Genomic DNA, 8,540 nt, shown 5'->3' on the forward strand with positions numbered 1-8,540 from the left:
GATGCTGTTAACATAGTAGATTAAGCAGACCTATGTGAGAAGAATCCTGCTCTAAGAATAGGTTAACCAGAATAGGGAGTCAGGTGTAAATCTTAGTCTGAGAGGCTCATGCCATAAAGGGGCTCTTATTTACCTTATAGACATGTCCGCAATCTTGAGCCCCCTCTTGGATACCTGGAACAATCTCTCTTCTGCAACTCTACTGGCTGCAACATGTAAAAATAACTTCATTAAAACAAAGTGAAACTCACATTATCAGGAATTGAAAAAATAGGTGAATTCAATGGTCTGAAACGCTCTAAGTATGCATTAAGTCCTATGCCTTTAACTCAGTTGACCTGTCCCCATTCCTTAAAGCCCACATCTGGTTTAAGAATGGGGCCCTGGACACATGCCCTTTTCCCCATTTTTTCTATCCTAATGGTTTGTCCCCTTCCATTTATTCCAATTTACGCTGATTCCTAATAGGTTTCTAACCTTCTCAATGACGCGTTTCTTGTTTAAAGCCTCACTCCACTCCTGGGACTTAATCTTTGGAATTTCTCTTTCACCTGTGCCTTATCTCCCTCCAACTCACACTGTTTATTTTATTCCAGGCCACTCTGAGGAAGTACTTCGTTTAGCCTGTGCCTGCCCCTAGGACTCATGCTCTGAACTGAGGCTCCCATGGTCCTATTCCTCCCAGGTTAGCTTTGGCATCATAAATGAGTCAACATTTTCTCTACCAATGTCGCTTTCAAGCCATAGAAGGCTTGGATGACACAGGAGCCTGCCACACTTACTTAAGCCCAAAACTGCAGAGCCATCTATAAAAACTCCTTTGCAATGGTCCTGCCAGTCAAGATCTCCATGGGTCAGACTGCTTCATTTACCTCTCTCTGTGTGACATTTCCCTGTCCATCGGTCACTTGGTCTATTGGCCAGGGTCACTTTATGGGCATTTTAGGTGACCTTCATAGTGCCCTCTGTTGGCTTCAGCTCTCTGCATACCTCATGCATTATTTTACAGAAAGAAATTAGTAATGACACCTTTAATGATTATTGATTTGAATATTCAGTAAATCTCTTTGCTTCCAGCTGCAGAGTAAGTGAAAGGACACTCCCTTGAGCAGCTGCCCTACTAGCCCACACCTCCATTTCTTTCAGACAATCCAATTATTTCAGAAACAGATTCCTTGCATCCTCTAAGAATTATTCCATAACTTTCTAAATTCAGTGCTCCATTTTCTCAGATCACCATCATAACAGCTTTTTTCCTGAATGAATGATCCTGTGACTCAAACTTATGTACCAGTCATAGTCCATTTGGACTACTATAATAAAATACCATAAACTGGGTGGCTTATAAACAACAGAAGTTTATTTCTTACAGTTCTAGAGGCTGAGAAGTTCAAGATCAGGGCGCTGGCAGATTCAGTGTCTGGTGAGAGCCTGTTTCCTCTATGTCTTTTCTCTGTGTCCTCACGTGGTAGAAGGGGCAAGGGATCTCTCTGGGGTTTCTTTTGTAAGAGTACTAGTGCCATTTTTGAGGGTTGCATCCCATGATCTTCTTGCCGTCTAAAGACCTCACCTCCTAATACCATCACGTTGGGGATTAGTTCATTCAACATACGAATTTCGAGATGGTTGGCGGGCAAACATTCCGACTATAGCGGTCCTCTTCCATTTATTCTAGAACAGAATTTGAAGAAGAAACAAAGATGAAGAAAGAGCTTATGAATATCATCCAGTTGATACAGTGGGGTTGGGTGGGACAGAGGTAAAAACACGGAACTCCTACCCAGTCCTTGGTGAAGCAGCAGCTTCAATGTAGTTGTATGGGCCACTGAACTTATTTGCCAAGAGTTTGTTTTGGGAAAATAAGTGATCAAAATTCTGCTCTAACTAGCTAGGGTTTCTGAAAGAAGGTTGGAATGACATGAAATTCATGAGAATTCCCTCCCTAGAAGGGATTGAACTAAAGCAAAAATTGCCAACTTTTTCTGTGAAGAGGCCAGGTACTAAATATTTTGGGCTCTGTGGGTCACATAGTTTGGTCCTGATACTCAACTTTGCTCTTGGAGCACTGAAGTATCCTTGGTCAACATGCAAATGCATGAGGGTGGCTTTATTCCAATAAAACTTTATTTACAAAAACAGATGATGGGCTTGGATTTGGCCCATGGGAGGATCTGAGAAAATCTGGTTTCTAACTTGTCTTGTTTAAAGCAAAATTTTGACATAAGCAATCAACTAAGTTGACTTAATCAATTAAATCATTTACTTAAATGTGTCATGACTTCATTATGAACCTCACTGAACAAAAGATGAAACTAGCTCAGAGAGGTAAAGTGCCTGGGCCAAGGTCACAGTAGTAAGTAATGAATCCAGATCTTCTCCAATTCCGGACCCAGAACTTTTTCAGTTATATCGTGATTTCTTTCCTACTATACAGGCACCTTCTATGATATAAAATTGACATTTACAAGCTAGGAAAGGACTTTGTACACTCCACTTCCAATGTATGTGGGCAAATATGTCTACACAAAAATATACTCACACTTATTAAGCAATTCCTTTATGAATAATGCATGTGAGAATGCTTATTAATTTTATTTGGAGGTTTATTTTTTCTATTTTAGTAAAGTTGCATAAGAATTCAATTTATTCGGGGTACAATTTAAGAGGGAAAATTAAAAATAAGCAATTTAAATTAATTTGGTCTGTAATTTCTTCCAATAATTCCATAGAAACTTCTTTTTCCAAATAAATACTTTGACCTTACTGGGTTTTTTAAGTATCATTACTGAAATATATAGTAGTATTATTACTGAAATATAGTACAGAGTTTAAGGCATATATGGGACAATGGTATAGTTTTGCCAAATGTTACATTTTATAGAATCTTGACACGGTATACTGCCTGAACCAATAAATCTTTTATTTACTTACGGAAGAAAAATCATAGTAGGCTGGGGTTACTATTAGCTTTTTGTCTTCCCATTGCAATTTTTTATCTTCCTTCTTCCAGTCCAAGTGCTCTTTTGGAGAATCTTTCCCAGGTTGCATGTGACCCAGGGGTGCAGTCAATCATTTCCTCTGTGCCTCAGCACAAGGATGTCATGCTCCCCAGGCTGGACCAATCATAACACCCCATATTGACACAACAATTGGTCCAAGGGACAGGCTTGTAACCCAAGCAAGTCAACTCAGGGTTCTTTTGTAGGATTATTAAGTGACTTCTGGGAAAAACTTTCCTTCTGCTGATATTGTGAGGGTGGAGTTTATGAAGTTGGGTGCTGGTTACTATTTTCAATAATATTTGAACAAAGCCAAAAAAAGAAATTAGAAATTAAACATAAATGGAGTGAGTGAGAGACAGTCCTGATGAGCCAAGTCTCTTGAAATCATGCCCTGTTCCTTGTAGCTCTTTGATTCTCTGTGCTACTCTAGTATTCTTCCTGGGCATACATGCCAAAAAACCCTCCTGTTAAATTTAAACTTGTTTGATTTGAGTCTCTTGCAGTTGAAATTGAATATCTAACCCAGCAAGAGATGAGATGAGATGATTTTAAGAGGTGTATTGGTAGGAGTGGAGAATGGTACGGCTCTCCTTCAGTAGACTCAAATAATCTAGGGCAGGAATTTTCAATCTTTTTCCTTTTGAGATAGAACTGGCAGAAGATGCCCTGTGGAGAACCATATTCCTACACGCAGGTTCCAGGTTAATAGTAGCTGTCATTCCATCTCTTTCTCTCCCATTCTTGAAAGCATATTAAAATGCTGGTGTTTTGGTTATCTGATGTTACACACAAACCACCCTGAAACCAAGTAGCATAAAACAACAGTTTGTTAGGGCACACCTGGATGGCTTGTTTCTGCTCCATAATGTCCGGAGCCTTGGCTGTAAGGACTCAAATGGCTGAGGGTGAATTGAATGGTTAGAGCTTGGAATCATTTGGCAGCTTCTGCATTCATGCCTTGGCAGATATGGCAGAAAGAATGAACTTGGCTGGGACTATTGACCGGAATGCATATGCATGGTTTCAACATCATGGTGGTTTCAGAGTAGTCAGCTCTCTTATGTGACAGTTCAGGGCTCCCAGAGAAAGTGTTCCTATGAGCAAGGAGGAAGTTGCATGACCTTTTAAGTCCTAGCTTCGGGAGTCATGTAACGACATTTCTGCCATATTCCATTGGTGTATGTAGTCACAAGCCCATCCAGATGCAAGAAGAGAGGACAGAGACTTCATATCTGGATAGGACCAGTGTCAAAGATTTGCAGCCATGTTTTAAAACTGCCGAAGTAATAAGTGGAAAGAGCACTATTATAGGTATGACTTTGCAGCCATTCTAAAAAATATATGTTTTAATCACAAGACAATATTAATAGCAAGGTAAGTATGCCTTGTGTTTTTGTAACATTTTACAATAACTGGATTGCAGAACTCCTGGACTAGGGGTGGGATTCAGGGTACTATCTACACAGACAGGATAAGAATGGGATAAAAAGACTGAAGCAGAAAGAATTGAAAGAGATTAGTTGAATAAGAAGTTGGAAAATGTTCAAGCCAAACTTGGGAGGCATTCTAATTTTTCCAGAGTTCTCTCTAGTAATAAGATTCTACTTCTCATATCCGTGATTCATTTGGTTTCTGCTGGAATATGTAGAGATGATATCTGTAAGCAGAAAGTATTGCCATGTGCCCCAACCAGGTAGCAATGATCTAAGATTCTGTGTGCAAGGTCAGCCAAGAAACCTTGAAAAATAAATGAGAGAAATGCTAGAATGCTTTCCTTTAACCCTCCGTCTGTAACCGTGCATAGGTTGCTTGATTCACTCCAATAGACTAACACTCCACTACTCCGATAGACTATTTGGGGAAGAGTTTTTGTGTCAGATCCGCCCTATAGCCAGTTTCTTCACTAATCCCTCAATCTCAGGCATTGACATGCCCTGTGGAAACTCCTCCCAAATAACTTTTTCTTTGAAATGCTATTTACCAATGCAATGGGCCTCTGACAAAGGCAAATGTGGGGATGGCTGCATTACCACCGTCATTGAAAGCGATTCAAATTCCAGCTCCAAATTTACTAGCTATGTAATCATGGCCAAGGCATGTAATCGCTTTGGCCGTCAGCTTCCACAGAAAAAAATGGACATAATAAAAGCACTTAGCACTTACTGCCTGTATTTGTTGTGATGACGTAACATACGTAAATAGATGAGGTCAGTGCTCTGCACAATGTAAACACTGAGTAAGCATTGGGTGTTAATGCTTACTGACCTGCTCCATGTGAGGACAGGGCTTCCGAGGCATATCTGATACACATTTCCTGTGTGTATTAGATTTTCTTGTGACTTTGAAGATAGCATAAGAAGTTAATAAAACAGAAAAGAAAAACTTTAACCTCGGTAACATATATCATTTCTTCCAAAATCCCTGAGTCTCATTCCTTCATAAAGAGTCACTGCTGACCATCATTGTCCCAGAGCTACTCATCCCAAACTTTAGACTCTTCTCTCTCCCTATCAGATCAGTGATCCCAAGTTTTCTCTCCTTTTGTCTCTCTCTGCTTTCATTGCAGAGGAAACAAAAAAATCAATTAACATTAGAACATGTCCGTGTAAGTAACACATCTGTTTGCTTCATTAGATAGAGAAGTTTAGCTTCTGCACCTTCAAATCCATATCAGATTTCCATAACCTAATGGCCCATTGACAGATTTTCCCAAACCAAACAGGAGTTTTTTACTTGCAGTGAATGCTGTCACTACTCTTGATCATAGAAAGAATACAGCTTTAAAAATATCTCTCTTTGATCTCTTATCTCCTTAGAAATTAAAAATAAAAGAAAGAAAAAATGAAGTTTTTTTATTGTATAAAAACATCCCTTCAGAACTTGGATAGAAAACTATTTGTTTTTTCCTGCCGTGAGAGATTATTGTGAGTTTTGGGGCTTGAGAGGCCAGTATTTGAATAACTGGCTCAGTTATTTATGAGTCATTCATTTTGGGGCAAATCTTTTCCTTTTGTGCTGCATCGGTTTCTACTTCTGGGGATAATAATTCTGACTTCACTGGTTTGTTTTTATAATTAGACAATATAATATGTGTAAGAAACTGTCATGCAGTAAATGCTCATGTTAGTCTTCCTTTCTCCCAGAAAGAGAGAATTGGTCTTATTTTCTGCCCATAAAATCTACATGGCAATGGAATCATACTTGGATGTGTCTCAAATTTAAATTACAGTTCGTTCCCAACTGACGTGATGATTGTCCATTCTGTTAAGAACATATTAAAAAGAGAAATACTTCAGAGATCAGACCCAAGATTCAGCCAAATAAGACTTCCGAATATGTGATACAGGATTTCAAGATTAAAATATGAAGAGTATTCAAGAGTATGCTCATACTCTGTAAAACTCTTTATGGATGGGTTGCTATTCTTTGACTTTAGCAAAGTTTAGAAGAAATATCCCATATTGTAGGTAATGATTGTTAACTGGAGTATTTAGTAGAAATTCCATTTGCATACTTTAATTTTACTTCTCTCAGTGTCCCAAAGTCTTCTTTAATTCTAGTTATGTGGAATTTAGCAAAACTCCTGGAGATCATAAATGGTTATTGAATGAATTAATTTCATTTGTTTAGACACTTCCACAGAGCCCCTTCAGTATTAGAACATAATGAAAAAGAATAGAGCTCTTGGAACAAAGAGAACTGAGTTGGCATCCTACCTCTAGCACTCACTGGCTGTATAACAATAAACCATTTACGTAGCCTTTCTAAGTTTTAGTTTTTGTGTCTATCAATTGGAGAGTGTACTAGTGCCTACTTCTTGGTGTAGTTAGGATCATGCGAGATCATGTACTAAGCACAGTATTTGGGGGTAATAAGTGCATCTCCTCCTCCGTCTTCTCCTCCTTCATCTGCAATCATTCTCCCAAATGGTAAGGACCTCATTATTTGTTTTGACCCCATACAATAGTCTCTTTATGTTTTTATCATTTAATTTCTGATTATTTCTTTCTTAAGGAAGTTGATCTGACCTACGCGTGGTATTCCAGGAAGGAATAATAGAGTGACAGAATTTTATACAAGGAGTAGATAATTTCTTGAGCTCTATTACAGTCAGTTTCTCTGTTAAAATGTATAATGCTGCCATTCCTTTAAGGAGGGTGATAATGTCATGTTGCTTTAATTTTAATGAGATCTGTCCCGAAGGTAGAACCCTTTGAGGGTTCCTTTATGAAACGCCAACCCCAGCTGTTTTATGTTCTGCAGGTGCTATGTAAATGTCAGATATTAATGTTTTACTATCTAGTAAAAGAGATGAAATAAGATTTTTGTTGCTGTGTCTTTCATAGACTGCAAATAAGACTGGACCATTGTCCTTTTGATTATTCAGCTGCAAAGTTTCTTTGCTTTAAAAAAGTACAGAGAAAACAACTGCCAGGAATGCTGTCATGTTAATAATAAGAGTTAGCACAGTTAACATTTAGAGAGCGCTTATTAGGTACCGGGAGCTATACTAATCCCTCTTCATATATTATCTCCTCTAATCCTCACAAAACCTTATGAAACGAGTAAGAGTCTTAGCTTCACATTGCAGATAAAGAAACTGACATTTTAAAACATAAAAGGACTTACTTGGTAGTACAGAGCCAGTGGGTGGCTGAGTGGAGAATTGAATCCAAGTTGGTTTGATACCAAAGTCTATGCTCTTAGTCATCTGTCAAACGTTGTCCAACTCAAGAAGGATCAAAAACACAATTAATCATATTTTAAGATAGACAAAAAGAATTTCATAAATAAATTATAAGATATTATGAAGATGAAAAAATGGATAGGGCATATCTGGTAGGACACGTTAGAAAAGTATTTATGAGGACGCTGGCTGTGATGGGAGACAGAATGGGGCAGGGTCACCTATATAGAAGGGACAATACAAAGAATCAAGTAGAGGCAAGACAATTAGACTACAGCGAATTATCCAGTATGGCTAGCGTAGGGGCCTCAAATACAGGTATCTGCAGAGGTTTGACAGGGAATGAAAATGAATAAGGCTGATACATGCAAGAGTCATAGGGAACGATGGGGCCTGCAAAGACCTGGAGAGAGTCTGACTATCTAAAGGGGACAACTGCTACTTGCTGCTACTTGTGAGTATTGTCACACAAGAATGAAGATTCAGAGTTGCCACAGAGTCTGAATTTTTAAAGGACAGAAAGCTAGGTTTTCGTGTGTTCTCTTCTGATTTTTAAATGTTGATAACTCACACAATATTTTTAATAGTTCTAACTAAATCAAAATATTTTAGAAACATCCCAGTTTAGAGACTGTCAGTTTACTTTTCTGAACTTGAGTATGAAAAACTAAAAAGCTAGTTAGGTCCATACCGTAGAAGACACCGAGTGCCCAGCTAAAGACAGTTTTTAAATTGTTAGGCAAAGAGCAACAGCAGTTGAAAGCTTTTCAGCTGAAGAGTGGTATGGAGGGTGCTGTGGTGAATGTGGAGAATGATTAATTTGGGAGTAGTCCACAAATGGTTTGTGGATG

At 38.5% G+C, this 8,540-nt stretch overlaps 1 long non-coding RNA gene across 1 annotated transcript; it reads right to left on the reverse strand.

Annotated features, from left to right (window-relative positions):
* Positions 1-1,342: 1,342 nt before the first annotated feature.
* LOC138915641 (uncharacterized) lies at positions 1,343-7,739 on the reverse strand. The gene is made up of 2 exons (XR_011421737.1): positions 7,632-7,739; positions 1,343-1,671 (listed from the first exon to the last, which is right to left on the reverse strand). It is a non-coding gene; the product is annotated as an uncharacterized lncRNA (long non-coding RNA).
* Between the last annotated feature and the right edge of the window lie 801 nt (positions 7,740-8,540).

This window comes from Equus caballus, chromosome 9 (assembly GCF_041296265.1).
Source record: "Equus caballus isolate H_3958 breed thoroughbred chromosome 9, TB-T2T, whole genome shotgun sequence".
Classification (NCBI taxonomy): domain Eukaryota; kingdom Metazoa; phylum Chordata; class Mammalia; order Perissodactyla; family Equidae; genus Equus; species Equus caballus.